The following is a 15,922-nucleotide window of genomic DNA, read 5'->3' on the forward strand; positions in this document are numbered from 1 at the left end:
CAAAGTATTTGCTGAATGACTTTTGGTTTTTGAATAAATGACTGCAACCAATTTTCTGTAAAACATCTCCACTTTTGATACTCAGTTCTACAGTCTGAAAAACAAATTCCTGTGATCAGAAGCTCTTGCTCCAAAGCCACAATTTGTTTTCCTCAGATGAATTAGTTATTTGTCATTAGTATTGCCAGCAAACTAAATACATTAAAACAGCAGCTGAACATAAACAAGAAACAAAGTTTTAGTTACAAAATTAAAAATACTGAAAATATTAACAAAAGCATTTTCTCAGATCTGATATTTTTGTACTTCTTTCTTTTGATCCAGCCAACATCCAGAGCATACCAACACTCAGAAACAGTAATAAGGAAAAAAGACCATCAGTAGTTAAAAATACCAATAATCTAGTCTGTTCAGGAGGAATGGTATTTTGAAGAAAGAGGCTGGAGTTAGAAACTACATTCTGTTTATTTTCTCTAAATGAATTGGACACATTTATAATAAAATCATGCAGTTTTTTATCTGTTAAATTAATTTAGGTAAATTAATTGTAAAACAATTATCTGAGGTTTTTATGTCATGCAGGAAGTGTCATTTATATGCCAGTTGTATGCAAAGAGAGAAAAGGTTGCCCTCTTAATTTATTTTAATGCATGCAACAATGAAACACGATTTAATTGAAACAAAAGACAAGAGGATGAAAAGAATTTTTTTCTTTTTTTTCCCCCAGAAAAATCCAAAGCATTTGCATGCAAGGCCTTGAAGCATTTCCACATTATAAATTATATATTTATATGTAAATGGACTTCTGGCTTCTGTTCAGAATATTTGGCAAAATGAATGCTAGATTCTGCTGTCTTTATCTCCATTGAGTTGTGAACTATTCCCTGAATATTCCTATAGATTTCTAAAGCTTTGCATAACTTAAGCTACCATATGTAAGCTACATGTGAAGGGTTTTATGACAAAATGTGTGCATCTGTGAGCTTTCTACTCCCCATTTGAAAAATAGTGTCTCATACCTGCAAAACTGATGCAGGTGATTGAACCTTGGGATCAAAACAAAAGTTTTGGACTCCTCTTCCAGGAGTCTAAAATCTTAGAAATCCAGTCTTCTAAAATCTTAGAAAAATTTTTTCCATTGGCATCTCCTCCCTTCCATGTTGGCATGTATTCACGATATCTTAAAATCAGGGATTTTGAGGAAGAAGTGGTAAAGGAGAATAAAAGAAAAACCCTGAGGTAGTTGCAATAGTCTAGGGATTGGCAATGAATCCCCTAACCTCTGAGCAAAATCGTGATCCCTCATACAAAAGGGACACAAGTGCAGGAGGGAAGGTAACTACTTAAGAGCAACCAACACGGTCATGGTTTTGCTCAGAAATCGTAGACTGAATCCAAGAAATCTTCTCTGAAGAAACCAGTTCAAACCTTCACAACTTCAAAGTCAATTTTTTCCTGGCAAAATTATTTTGTCAGTGCAGCTCCTGACCAGTTTCTAATTATGAGCTTTATTTCACAACGATCCATACTGATCTTACTGCTGGAAGGACAACGGGATTAAATTACTCAATTCTGACTCCACAAAATGACTCATCAAGTTAAAGGTGACTCGCTGATAAGAGCTGTACCTTCAGTATCAAGGAAGTGTAGGAAGACACATAGCAGAATACACTTTACCAGACTGCTTAAAAAAGGCAAAGTAATGTATTACTGAATCTTTTATTGTTAGTGGAAAAGAAGTCTGGGAAAATGACAATAATATGGGAATATGAACAATAATGAACCTGATCACCATTTTGAAGAACTTACCTTTCCTATTTCCTACCACAAATAATTAAGAAAATTAAATTATTTAATAATTTATGTAATTATTAAATTATATATATTGTCCATTTATTATTATCAATTATTATATATAATAAATAAGAAAATATTAATTTTGTTGGTAATTGATACATATTTTTCTTACATTACTTCTCATAAAATGTTGTGGCTGTTTCAAAAAAAACCCCAAAAAACTAGAGGAAAATAAGGATTTTCCTTTGTTTAGAAAACTGTGGCTCTCCACCTAGAGATCTTGAGTTTCAAAGAAAAAGCATTCCAGGTGAACGTCTAAACACACACCCCCTAGCCCGAAGCATTTTTAAAGAAAACAATTCAGTGGTTTTCTCTTTGGAAATACCTCTGCAGCACATTTTAAGCACTGCAGTCAGACACCTCATGCTGCCATTCATTTGTCTGGGCTGGATTCTCCATCACTACATTTGCCTCCACCGTGCTACAGATAAAATGCAAGAATATACTGCAGGACAGCATAGAAATACCCAGGCAAGATTAACACTGGAGTAAATGAAGCTTTCACAGCATATTATCATGTACAGGATAGAGTCCCACACTCTTTCTGGAGCCTGGACTGCCTCAGTTCCTGCTACCTCTACAGTGCATTGTGAGAGTCAATGTGAGCACCAAGTCCTCAAGAGCAAGAACAGAGATGGAGGTACCATGTTCTGGTATATGCCAAAAGTTAGAATTTTCCACTTCAAAGAAAAGAGATCTCCAGCAAAATTGTTATTTCACAATTTCTTGATATAGATACAAAAATCTGACACTAAATGATAGAGTTGATACTGCAACAATGACACAAGAAACGGGGAAAATGTTAGTTTGGTGTCACATAAAACTATTAAAAACAATATTTCACAAATACAAATCTGATAGAAAGTCTGTTGGTTTCCATATGTAGATTTCAGAACACTACTTTATAAAAAGCTTTGTTCAAAAAGCTACAAAACAAACATTCTTGGTTGGAGTCCCATAATATAATTTTACAGCAGAATTTAAGGCAGTAGCTCTGCTTTTCAAATGTTCCAAGGGAAAGGTAGAAGCTCCTGCTGATGACTTAAGATGAAAAATAAACTCTGATTTTAAACTAACGCTTTCTAACACATTTGCCTAAAAAATGGGGTTTGTCTCATTTGAACAAAAAGCCTTTGCCTCGTAATAGAGAACAGGGGGTGGGCTGTGTCATGAAGCTCAGACAGTAAATCTGGAGTCATATTTTAGTACTGGGCTACCCATGAGCTCAGAGACACAGCTGATCTCCTTCAATCTGGAGTCCCTCCTGGAGTGTTAGTAAATAACTAACTGTTCCACTTAGGCAGGTGCTGTTACAAGGCAGATTATAATTACATCTACGCTGTGGTGGCAAAAAGAAAAACACAGTGCCTTGAAATCTTAAAATTAGAATGACTGCGGGTTCAACCAACTCTCTTTAAAATGTGGACTACAGCAAAACTAGAAAGCCCAATAAAATAAAGTATCACAGCCACCTAGTATAATTAAAGCGAGTGATCCAAAAGATTTACTGGTTAACTGGTATAATTCGCCCCGGATGGGAATACATCTGATCTGTAGCCAGCACTGCTACAAACACCATTCCTCTATCTGGAGTCCAAAATAAATATCTCTGTTGTGTTTTGGGGGGTTACAGTCTCCTGCAGGGCAGTAGGTCACTGCCCTCTTCAGTGTGACACTAAACAGAAAAGGTGAAATACTGTCAATGGGAGTTTTGCTATTGACTTCAGCTAAGCCAGGACTTCATTCCAAGTGTTTCACCCACTCTTAAATTTTAGTAACACTTATCTTATCTCTCCTAAGAAATTTAAATGGCAAGACAGCATCTGACTTGCATGTAAATCTAGAGGCTTGGAAACTGGGGTAAAGAAAGACAAGCTCTCAAAATTTGGTTCCACATTCACTGAGATATGTTCAGCCTGCTATGGGAATCTCCAACACGTTAGTGCTTGAACCTACCTCTCCCCAATGTCAAGTGCAACATCTATTCAAATTTCCACACGAGAATGTGGTAACAGGCATGCAAAAATGAGTGAACTCTGCCTTTTTGTGCTATCCCTCATAAATCACCTTTGTTTGCATAAGGCCCAAGGCAAAGTCTATTGAAATCAGTATAAGCCTTTTTCCTTTGGATCAAGTCCATTATCTGTGTTTCTCCTGCTTCTTTCTCTTTTGGCTGAAATGTCACATCTCACTTAAGCACTACAAGGGTGGCCAACAGAAGAGATGGAGCCAGCTACAGGAGTGTCATGAGAATACATGAATGAGATATGTATATTCATAGAAGGATTCATTTTAAAACAGAATAGCAGAGCAAAGACACATCAGTTGCTCTTGCACACTGATAATTTACACATTTTACACATTATTACTTTGCTGTTCTACAGCAAAAATGTAGTTACTATAGCAACTGGTTTGTCATATGACCAGGATTCTATTTTTAATATCACTCAAAGATACATATTAACGTGCATAATATACGGACTGCTTATGGGGTCTGGAAATACATGTAGTAACATTTTAAACCTTAAAAGGGACAATCCTTGCTAATTTCTTTTACTAGCTGCATTTTTAATTAGGTTATCTATCTAAAGACTCACAAAGAGTGATGGAGTTAGCTGTCATTACAGTTCCTAGAGAACTCATGCATTTTTCTCCTTTGTGGTACAGGAGACCAGAAGTATCTGTGAGGTTCAGAGCTCCTGAGAGAATTCCAGACGGATGTTTCCAAGAGCTTTGGCCCCTGCATATCTTTATCACCAGCTATCACCTTCTTTCCCTCCCTGTTTGTACCATGCTCCTGAGCAAGCAAGCTTATTTTTTTGGATGACTTATGTTGAATGAATCAAGCAGAGATCTTAAAGCACCAATTTCTTTTTTCAGTCTGACATATAAATTGTTTCTCTAAAGACATCGTCCATCAGCAACAGGCATAAATTAAACCACTTCCCAGTATCAGAGCTCCCCTGAAGTCCCATGCACAAGGACAGATGACATGACATCTTTCTCACTGCTGTTAAACAGAATTTATCAAATCATGGATTTTTAGTACAGTGGTCAAAATGGGTAGAGGAGAAGGGGATGTTCAGGGAAAAAATAATTTTAGAAATGGTGTGGGAGGGGGTTTTACAGTTTTTCTTCTTCTCTCATCTGACTTTAACACTCAAATTTTTGGTGGTTTGGGTGTGGGGAGGACTCTTACAGAATCTGAAACTCCCATTCTGGGACCAGAATACCCATACAGTCATTTGCTGCAGCAGGCAGGGAATACACTAGCAGCAGAGCTTCTCAGGTTGCATCACTTTACAGTTTGTTTTGGAGGCCAATGCAAAGCATTCCTGTTGCTCTATTGAGCCTTAAACTACTTAAGATTGTAACTGTTTGGGGAGGGGGAGGGCTCCCAATTCAAATTATTTCAACCTTTTTACTCCCTGTGGAGACTTAACATGCTGTCAAGCCCCTCTGACTTCAGCCGATGGCAAACTTAGATGGTTTCTACTCCAATATATAGTTTTAACCTTCCAGATCCCTTAACACAGAACTCCATCTACACCATGCCCTATAGCCTTTAGCAAAGTTGTCCACGTTGCAATTCTGAACTCTCAAAGGTAACCTTGAAGTATAACTCAGGTTCTTTCTTGCTATGGGAGGCTTACAGGAATCAGTCTGCATGTCACTGACTTGTGGGTAGCAGAGAGAGGCGACAGATGCAGAGCTGCCAGAAGTCAGGAAGGAGGACTTGTGCCATTGCTCCTGCAGGTCTGAGCCCAGACAATCAGGTCAGTTCTCAACATCCTGCAGGAAAAAAGTGCATCTGTCTCTCAGCATGTTCATGTCATCCATGGAGCCTTCAGTTTGTGGTTGATGCTGCAACTGACATTCGCTGACTGTGTGACTGTGTTGCTGGTTGTCTGGTGTGGCTAAAATTATTCTCACATTGACCCAAACTCGAGTACCAAACTAAAGTATCTCTTTCCTGGTGTCGTACTGCTGCAGCAAGTCCAACACAATGTGGCTTCTAGCATGCCCACCAATAGTTTCCACATAAAAAAAAAATGCAAACAGCCTATGCAAAGAGCCCAAGTGAAATTACCCCCTTGCCTAACTGAAAAAAATGGTCCAAAAGCCAGCATCCCAAAAGGTTTGGGATCCCAAGGAGTGTTTCAGTTAAAAAAGGTTTATTCTCTTCAGTGGCTAAATGGTTTGGACAAATGAAAAAGACCTTGCATTAGATGGTGGCTCTGATATCTTGGCATGAGGAATTTGTATGTAATTATTTGTGCAGGAGGAGAGAATCATGAAGAATGCCTTATATAAATCCCAGTAAATAAATTAAAACTGCTATCGCATACAGATCTGTTTCCATTACTTTGCTATTATCATGGTATACAACAGAAAGCTTCATTATCTATTTACATCAACACTCTCACAGGCCAGAATGCTTTTTTGCTTTCTGTTGCCATTATGTTGTATTATGTGTGGCAATGCCATAGCAACCCAAGATAACACAAGTAGTGTAGGGCAACACTGTAATATTTTCTGGCTTTTGTTTTGAATGAGACAGAACACAGCTACCCACTCTATGCAAGCTATACACAAATACCAAAGACTCAACACAATGAGTAGCAATTAGCAAACCAACAGTACTTTACTGCAAGACAGCTTTTGTCTCCCTTTCATTCTAAAGGTTTAAAATCACTGAAGGGTACCACTGCACCATCTCAAAGGACTAAGCAACACATATAGCAGTGTAGTTTATAAGTTTGGTGTATGCACCATCCACTGATACACATTTCATCTAATTGAATATACGTATGAGATCTCTGGGCATCCCTGTTGTATCTATCACATCTGAACTGGGTCAGGTCTTAAATTGTTAGGCTAAGGGCTGAGGATACCTTAGGATATGTTTATCTGGAAACAACCACAGCAGTACTTTTTGTAATTGAACTTGCTGAGAATAACTAATCGATATGTGCAGGCAGAGTGAAATGACATTTTTAGTCACCTGAGACAATGAGTTCAGAGTGCCTTCTCTGAAACATGCACTGATTACCATGCCATGGCCTTGTGTGAATAATGTATTTGGGCAATCAGACACAGGAAAATATAGAGAGTATGAACAGCCAAAGTAGCAAAGTTTCCTCCTGCTCTGTTTAGGTTGTGCCCTGAAATATCTCTGATACCCTGAGGATGATGTAATCTCTCAGAGCTCAGCTTGTCAATATATTGGGACATTCACCACAGATTGTCCATTGCTAGTGGTTTGGTTTTCTGCCTCCTATCTAAAAATGACATACAAGCTAGTTCACACAAGCAGTACACACTCTGTAGTAGGTCACTTTGCACTAACTTGACTATTTCTTTTCCTTCATTACTCCAGGGTTTTTTTCCCTGTGTTGAACTAACATAGTTGCACTGGATGGGGACCAGATAACAACCATTTTGCAAACTCTGACCTATAGACACTATACACAGAAACTAGACATCTAAAATGATTTAAAAATGCTTTTAAAAACATCCACAGACATGGTCTTACCTGCCAATGATCAGAGTTTAATATCCCATTAGAGTCTGTATCAAGCATTGTTAAGGTTGCCTTAGGTAGCTACTGACCCACTGTTCAGGTGTTGGGGAGGAAGCACAAAGCATATTTGGGCAAACAGGCAATGACTGAAACAGCTTCTTAACCCAAAATACAGAAGTATGCAAACACCCTCAGGAACCTAACTGACCTGGATGCCAAAGCTTTACTGACCTCTGTGCATAGGAATGGACAAGGATGAAAGAAATGTTCTTGGAGGCAGAGGAGGCAGATTTGGTCACTGCCAAAATTAGGATTGCAGTGAACCTCAGTGGAAAAGCCCATCTGGAACAAAGAGTGCTGTCTTGGAAAGGTTTAAAGATACAAGTAAGAGAAGACAAAGTAAGGCCCCTAAGCAATCTGAAGTAATTTCATCTTCCTGTGTCCATGGAACAGGATATTGATATTTTCTTGTAAGCAAAAGTACATGTACATACCTGACTAATGTGATTTTTTTTCCTTTACTGGTGTGATCTGTAAAATATTCAACCTACTGGTTAGTTTCTTGGGTTAAGAATAAAAATACACTTTAAAAATATAGTTGAGTCACAAGATTATTTCACGGCCATTTAAAAAGTGTTCATTTTCATAGTGCAGATGAAGCCAGTTAATTAGCACTAGTCACTGGAGACAGCAGTAACTCACCTAATTTTTTTTTTTTTTTTGCTTTTGCTAAATGGATTGCAATTACTCCCCCAGTAATAGTGATAACAAAGTTTAATACACAGAAAAAGTATTAACAGCATCAACAAGGCATCATGGGAGAGGAATAAATAAAGGACAAATTGAGTAATGTGTTTTTGTTCAGATCTGGGAAAAAAAAATTCCTAATAAAGACATGTACTTTCAACATGGTTTTCATGGTTTTCTTTTAATCCAAAAAGACTGCAAAGATTCAAAACAAGAAATCTTAAATAAGCATTAAATACTTTTACAATTACATACATCTGCATTATTTTATACAGATGTTTACAATTGGTAAGGCAACATTAGAACAACCAAAGGTCTTTTCTATGTATAACCAAGCAGAGCCATAGGTTCAGGAAACTGAATACAACGTATTTCTTGTCCCTGCAGGTCTGAGGTTTTCTCCTTGATGTTTTGCTTTTTAATTCTGGTATTTCATCTTAATGTAGCTTGTTAGAGGTCAAACATATCCTAGTTCCATACCATCAAGTCTTAATAATAAAGAATCAGATATCAAACATTACTGATGAGATCCCAGTAGCCATGGGAATGGCTAAACCATTCCACAGCAGTACAGTTTGGACACTGCAAGTACAAGGCTGTACAAAATCCAGGGTTTTCATTATTGACCCTAGAAAACAGTAATGCCACCACCATCCTCCAGGCCAAGCTGGAAAAGGAAAATAGACTTGCAGTTCACTCATCATTAAACTTTAACGCATCATGAAAGGATGGGTTGCTCTATTTAGTCCAATGTCCAGAACAAGTCTCTTTAAAACCCCACTGTAGGTAAGCTATACAGAATACAAAATGCTTTATATTTGTAACTATTGCGCAAGATCTGGCATTTTGTTTTCCAAAGGACTATGTTAGAGAGACATGCTGTAAAAATCCAGAGATGCTGCCAGCAATTAGGCAGTTGGGTGACCTAGAAATCTTCTCCGTTACACTTTTGTGTCCTTGCCAGTTCTTCATGTTCTCTCCTGAAAGACTGTTTTGTTTTTGTTTACACAGCTCTTATAGGCAGAATGAGTAAACCTATTTTCCCCTGCATTTGCCAGGCTTCACTGATACAGTATTGGCTTCTCCATTTAGAGACTTTGGATGGGCATTTCAGAATATTTGGTTTGACTAGAAATCAATTTTCATGTCACCTAAAAGAAAACATCTTTTTAGTGCTGAAAGTATTTTGAACTATCGGTCAGGTAAAATTGACGATTAAAATTACATGTGGTTTAGAAAAAGAGATCTAGGTGTAAACCTTGGTTAATCTGAGTCAGGACCAGTAGGAAAGGAAATTCCCTATGGAAAAAAGGAAATTCCCTATGGAAAAAAACACCTTTCCCCAAAATATCCCAAATTTCCCCTCTCCCTCCTTCCTTCCTATCGCTACCATCTCACTGTAGGTGTTATGTCTGTTCTGCTGAGATATTTATAAGCTCCCCATTCAAAGCTCTCCTTTGGGGCTCTCAGACTAAGCAAGGCAACAAGGCAATGGGAGCTCTCAAAGGAAAAGCAATTTTATTTGCTGTCTGAAATATTTTGGCAGAGACTCATTAAGCATGCATGGGAAGAGCTTAGGCAACTGCCTGAGATGTCTGTGATAGCTTCTGCTCAAACTGTCCAAGTATGTGGTCCCCACTGAAGGCAACAGTTCAAAATCCAACAATTTATCTTGCTTCTTTGAATAACAAAGATTAAAATTGTGCATTTTTTATATATGGAGCACTTTTTCACTTGCCATTGTCTGAAATGAAAAGAAAACAAAAAGGAAATTATTATGGGGTTTATTTCTAATTCTCAGAATAACTATTTTCCTTTGGGTGGTATCTAATCACAGTGTGTTCAGAGCAAGAAGGGAAAGCTCCAAAAACTTATGAATTCCAAACAAATATTTCAAAAATACATTTATTTGTCTCTCAATCAATAGATGCTAAACCAAACTGTAAAAATAAATAGCTATTAAAAATAGAGATATAAAAAAAGCAGAGAAAATATAAATTTAAACAGTTATAAAAAGCAGGAGTCGTATAGCCAATTTCACTGCAAGATCCTCAAAATGTATTAAGGATTAAATGTCTTAAATCTTCAGTTACAGTATGTTCTTAGGCTGAATATTCAGAAACTTTAAAAGAAATGTTTTACAATTTAGAATGATATACACAATAAAGAGTAATGCAATGCTGCTACAGAAATGTTAACACTTTCCTTACCAGAGCTCATAATTTAATATATTCTGCTAAAGAGTAAGGTTTTATAACCACCTGGAGCAATCACCAGAATTACCAGGAGAATCAGAACAGGTTTTTTGACATTAGATTTTGCATTTCATATAATTTCTCATAAATACTGCCCACTATTTAACATTTTTAGACATTTTCAGCTCCTCTTCTAAAATGCACTAGCCTTCATTCTCTACTCTGAAAATTTCTGCAAGTTTGAGAGCAAATGAAAATAAGCCATTATACAGTTTTCAAGTGGAGTCAATGTTATTTTGTAGCAGATTAAAATTAAACACTCTAAAGATATTCCTTACTTTGCCACAAACAACCTACATGACTATATTCAAGCCACTGAGTCTATTTTTCTGTGTTCCCATAGATAGCAAAAGATACTTCTATACTTGCCAACTGCAATGCTTTGTGCATATACTTAGCTATCATCTCACAGCTCTTCCAAAATCTTTGAAAACCTGGAAAGACACTGAATGCATAAATACTAACTATCCATCTCCTTTTGCATCCATTTTCAAAATGCACCCAATCCATGTCCAAAAAACTTTAAGTTGGAAAGAGGACATGCTCTGGGCACTATTTTGGAGGAACTTGTAAGTGGATCATAAACTTTAAGGCATATAAGAAGCAGAAGTCTGCAAATACTAGGCAGATACTTGCTCAGCTTAAGAGCAAAATAATTTTTTGATTTCCAAATGTAATCTTTCACACTGCTGTGTGTACCTCCAAGAGACATAAGTGCAACCCCTGCACCCAGCAAAACTGTGGCTTCCCTTGCACTGCAACCATCTGTCCTTCCTTCCTTCCTTCCTTCCTTCCTTCCTTCCTTCCTTCCTTCCTTCCTTCCTTCCTTCCTTCCATCCCAACCAGCAGTGCCCAGCCTGTGCCAGCTGCCTTCTTTCACACAAGGAACATGCTCTGCTTGGAAGCAGTTCATCACCTGGATAAATAATGCTGCTGTTTGTTTTGACAGCTAAAAAAACTATCACCATATCACTGACATGCCACTGAAGATGTCAGAAGCCAGGCCATTTCACTGTGCTGAAGTGCTTTTCCTTTTATTGCCAGGCCTATAACGAGATTATTGAAATGATTCAACAATAGTCAAGCTGCAGCTATAGATACTTGTTGAAAGTAAATAATAAAAGCATTTTATCAGAATTGCTGTCATTTTCCTGTTGAGGGATACATCTGTTTCATAAGTACATTTTTATGTGTGCCTGCCTTATGTGAACCTGCTCTAATTTAGTTACACTGATAGGTACAGTTGTAGCTTTCTTTCTAACAATATTAACAGATGAATAGGGCAGTCATTTTCAGACAGCAATTTGCCACGGCTACAGTCAGAGTGGATTGGATTGAGATTGCAACCTAGTAAGAACTAGTATTTTATTATTATTGTTGTGGTTACCTTGCTGTTAGGCTGGCTATTTTATCTTCTTTTTTTTTTCCTTCTTCTTTTTCCTTTTTTCTTTTTTTTTTATTTTTTTATTTTCTTTTATTTTTAAGCAAGCTAGTGGTTTGCTATGCACTAATTTGAGACAGAAGTCCATTGCAAGGAAAGCTAAGTGGGTGTCAAAAACACTCTTATGAGAAACCCAGTAGTAAAGTGTAGCCCATAGATAGGAAAAGGTACAAACATCACCTTTCTGCATCCTGAATACTGTCTAGAAATGCAAATCCTGGCCACTCAGTTCTGTCCAACAGACATGCAAACAGTAAGGGACTTTTCAGAAGATGACAGCTAAGAAGAATTGCAAAGCAAGTGGATGTAACATTGCATTTCTGAGGAGAGGAATCTGCCTGTACTTGGAGGTGCAGGGGAAACCCCTGCAGTTTTGAAAAGCAACTGCTTTGTACTCAGATCCAAACGTCAAACCTATTCACTAGGTAAGTCAAGATGCTGTTGTTCAAAATATCAACTCCACAAACTCTGCCCAAGCACCTAAAGGCAGCAAACCTCCTACCTAGAAGCACTTCTCCACCCTTGCTGCAGAGAATCAACTTGACCACTTTCAATCAGTTTTAACTGACAGCCAGTGGTCTGAAACATATGAAGTTCCACCTAGAAGTCAGTGACTTTACAGAGGAAAAACACCTGAACCATCATCCCCTATCTAAAGAACTGGGGTTCAAGATCACAGGTTCCCTTTTCGGCTTGACTTCCTGGCTAATTAGCCAAAACACTTCCAAGTGTCCTTGGCACTCATGGCCTGGGGCTGCCAGGATCTCTTACTTCCACTTTCCAGATCCTTTAAGCACCAAACTTGTGGTCCTGCAAGCATAAAGATGACTCTATCTAATTCTGTGTGTATGTGCTATAGGTTTTCAGACCTCTCCCTTCCAGGATGTAAGTAGGGAAATGCCTTATTCCTTGAACACTCACAAGGAAAGTCCCATGGAGATTTTCTCCCAGCACTTTCCTCACACTAAGCTTGTCAGGGAAGAAGATATGTCATCCAAGTCTTCAGCAACACACATTATTCCATCCTGCAATGTTGCATCAGACACCAGCATCCACCTTGCTTCTATTTCCAGTGGGTAATCAGGCAAGGCAATGTGTAATAATTAAAAGCTCCAGGAGATCATCTGCATGTCCTCTTCAGTGAAGGAATGGCTACAGTGACACCTCCACCCCACCCCTCCTGTGTGGTAGGAGAAGAAAGATGGGCATAAAGAAAATGATTTATTGCTAAAAAACATCATGATCTCTTCCTGGGTTCAGAAGTTCTAAAGGCTAAATTTATCAAAAATTAAAATAAGACAGTAAACAGTAAGATAAAACAAACACTGAGTTAACAGCTTTTCAGCATACAAATTTCCACTGCTAAGAGTTTACAGATGTCAGTGTTTAACTTACATTACTTCTCTCAAGTTTTCTAGATGCCCATTCTTAGCTGGCAAAATCCACAAAGTGGGGAAGTCTGTGGAAGACCTCTTTCCTTTAATTTGCAAGGAAAGAAGAACAAGAGCCCAGTCAGCCTCCAGAGACAGTGGATTCTGAACAATATTGCAACTTGGCAATAAGGAAATCTTTTCATCCTCTTTCATGTTTGCACCTGACAGTTAAATTCAGAAACTCTCAATTACTAGAACCCGGAAATATCAAAGTGTGCTCCTATATTGATTGCCACCACGACTCCAAGAATATCTATTAGAAGAAACACAAGCATAGGGTGTCCATCTCCTCCTCTGCTCCCAATATATGGGGCAGTAAAACCTTACAGGGTGAAGGAAATTGCATCATTGCAAAGCCAGCTTGTACTGTGTCAGAGTGGTTTTTTAACAACTTTTATTTTTCAGTACCCTTCATTTGCCATAGAAAAAATACTGCTTTCCCTCACATTTATCTCCATCCTCTCCTCCTTTTAAATAATTTCAGAAGGAGAAGGTTAAGCAATCAACCCTGAGGGAACACCTAAATTAAAGGTTAGCATCAGGGGTATTTCCCTTAAATTTATTTGTATAAAAATATGCAGTGGAAACAAGTTATCTATTCCACAACAGAAAAGAAGGGAGAGCTGCAGCTGCATGAGCTCAGAGACCTGGCATGATGCAGGATCTAGAGGGAACCCCCCACAAACCCCACTCCAGAGTACTGAGAAGAAATGAGCTCCTCCCTGCTCCTGGGAGTCCTGCCTCTGCTTGACTTCACAGGAGCTGGCAGGAGCATCGTTGGGAGCTTCCATAGAGCCAGATCTTCTCCCCAGGATATGAGATTCAGCACAGTGCTGTTAAACACATCCTGAAAAACTGCCACGTCTCGTGAAAAAAAAAAAAAAATAATTGGAGGTGGTTTCCCCTTCTCTTCTGCAGAGAGGGAAGCTCCTTACACTGTTTGTATTACATCCAAATATCTTCTTCAAACAAAACATTTCCCTCGTGAAGCAGCTCAGCCAAAAACCTGGAGGAAACCTTGATACAGCTTTTCCTCTGAGATGACAGGCCTTACTGGGAAAAATAAGAGCATAATTCTGTGACTGGGGAAGACATTAACACCAGCAACGTGGGGTGTCAGATTAGGAAAGGGAAAATACAGTTGAAATGTTATTTTTTCTAAAATAAAATCTGATCTCTTTGCTTGTTGGCCTTCTTTAAAGGACTGAAGATAAACTCAATTTTTTTCTGTATACACATGTGTAGATAGTTGATTTATATAAATATATTATGTATGTTAGGCATTAAAGGCCTAACTAATTGTGTGTGGGGTTTTTTTTTTTTAATTTTACACAGAAAAAGTAGGTAAAGATCCTTGAGGGCAGGGCATTTTTCTTCTCAGTCAGACAAAGATCAGCACAAGGAATCCTGGATAATACCAGAGGTTTCTGGACAGCACAGTTGTATAAAAGGTAGATTACCTTTCTTGTCTTACTGCATTATTTGCTGTCATTTGTGTTGGTAAAGACATGCCCATCTTTTTCTCCCACATTACTTCTCAAAGCTTTGTTGCTCTTGCATTTAAAAAGAAAATTTCAGTAAACCAATAAAGGTAATTTGCAGTGCTTTAGAAACCCTACTTAATTGGTCTCTCTGCTTACAGTTGTGGTACAGACAGCTGCTTGTTGTCCTTTTCTAACTGAAGTGATCATACTGAAAAGAAGACAAGTTTTGAAGCTTTCTACTGCTCTTCTAAGTCATCTGGCCTGTGAGCTGCAGACCTAGCAAAGCCTCTTGTCCTAATCATTACTTCCCAGCAACCCACACAGATCTTCCCACAATATTTTCTGTTCCTCCTTCAAGTCCTCCCACTTTCCAGGTCTCATACCCATCAGATGGACAAATCAGCAGTAGCTTGTGGGGTGGCTTTTTGTGGAACAGGCATACAGCAGCGTGCTGAGGAAAACACATCTGTTCCTTCACTGGTCCAGCTACACAGCACACAGCTGCTGGGCTCACACTGCAGACACACTCTCAGCTGAGGTATTAATTTTGGCTATCCTCTTCTATCCACTTAGTAAATGTTCACTGATTTGGTACATTCCTATCTTTGAAGTCAGTTTTGGCAGAAAGTAGTAAATGGGCTGAAAAAGGTAGGGGAGATGAGAAGACTAAGATTTTGTAATTGCTTAAATCTTTTCACATAATGCTAAAAATGCCTACTCTCAAAAAAGGTATTTTAAAATATATTTTATCCTCCAAACATTCCGTGCAAGTGGTTAATGTGTCACAAGCAACAGAAAATCTGGAAAAAGATGTTTTCAGACTACTTTTCTTGGGCCCAGCATCTTTTTTTTCATTTTCACATTAAACAAAAAAGCCAGTCATATGTAGGTTAATAAAGTGAACACAAGGGAGATGTACCTCCAAATTGGAGCCAGACGGTGAATAACAGAGCAGGAATGTACTTAAACCTCAGTACCAGCTCGTGACAAGGTCTGCTCTCTGTCTCAGTCCTTGGATTTTGGAAAAAAGCTTCAGGAGCTAAGAGAAAAACTTTCAACCTGACAAATACTCCTTGGCTGGAAAAGGCTCCTGTTTTAATTCAGCACAGATGTGACTTTTAATGAAAGCATTATGGCTGTGCAGCTGCATGGATGATACCAACCTTTTTAAAGGAATAAAT

The sequence above is a fragment of the Lichenostomus cassidix genome, chromosome 2 (genome assembly GCF_008360975.1).
Source record: "Lichenostomus cassidix isolate B80296 chromosome 2, HeHo_3.0, whole genome shotgun sequence".
In the NCBI taxonomy this organism is placed as follows: Eukaryota; Metazoa; Chordata; class Aves; order Passeriformes; family Meliphagidae; genus Lichenostomus; species Lichenostomus cassidix.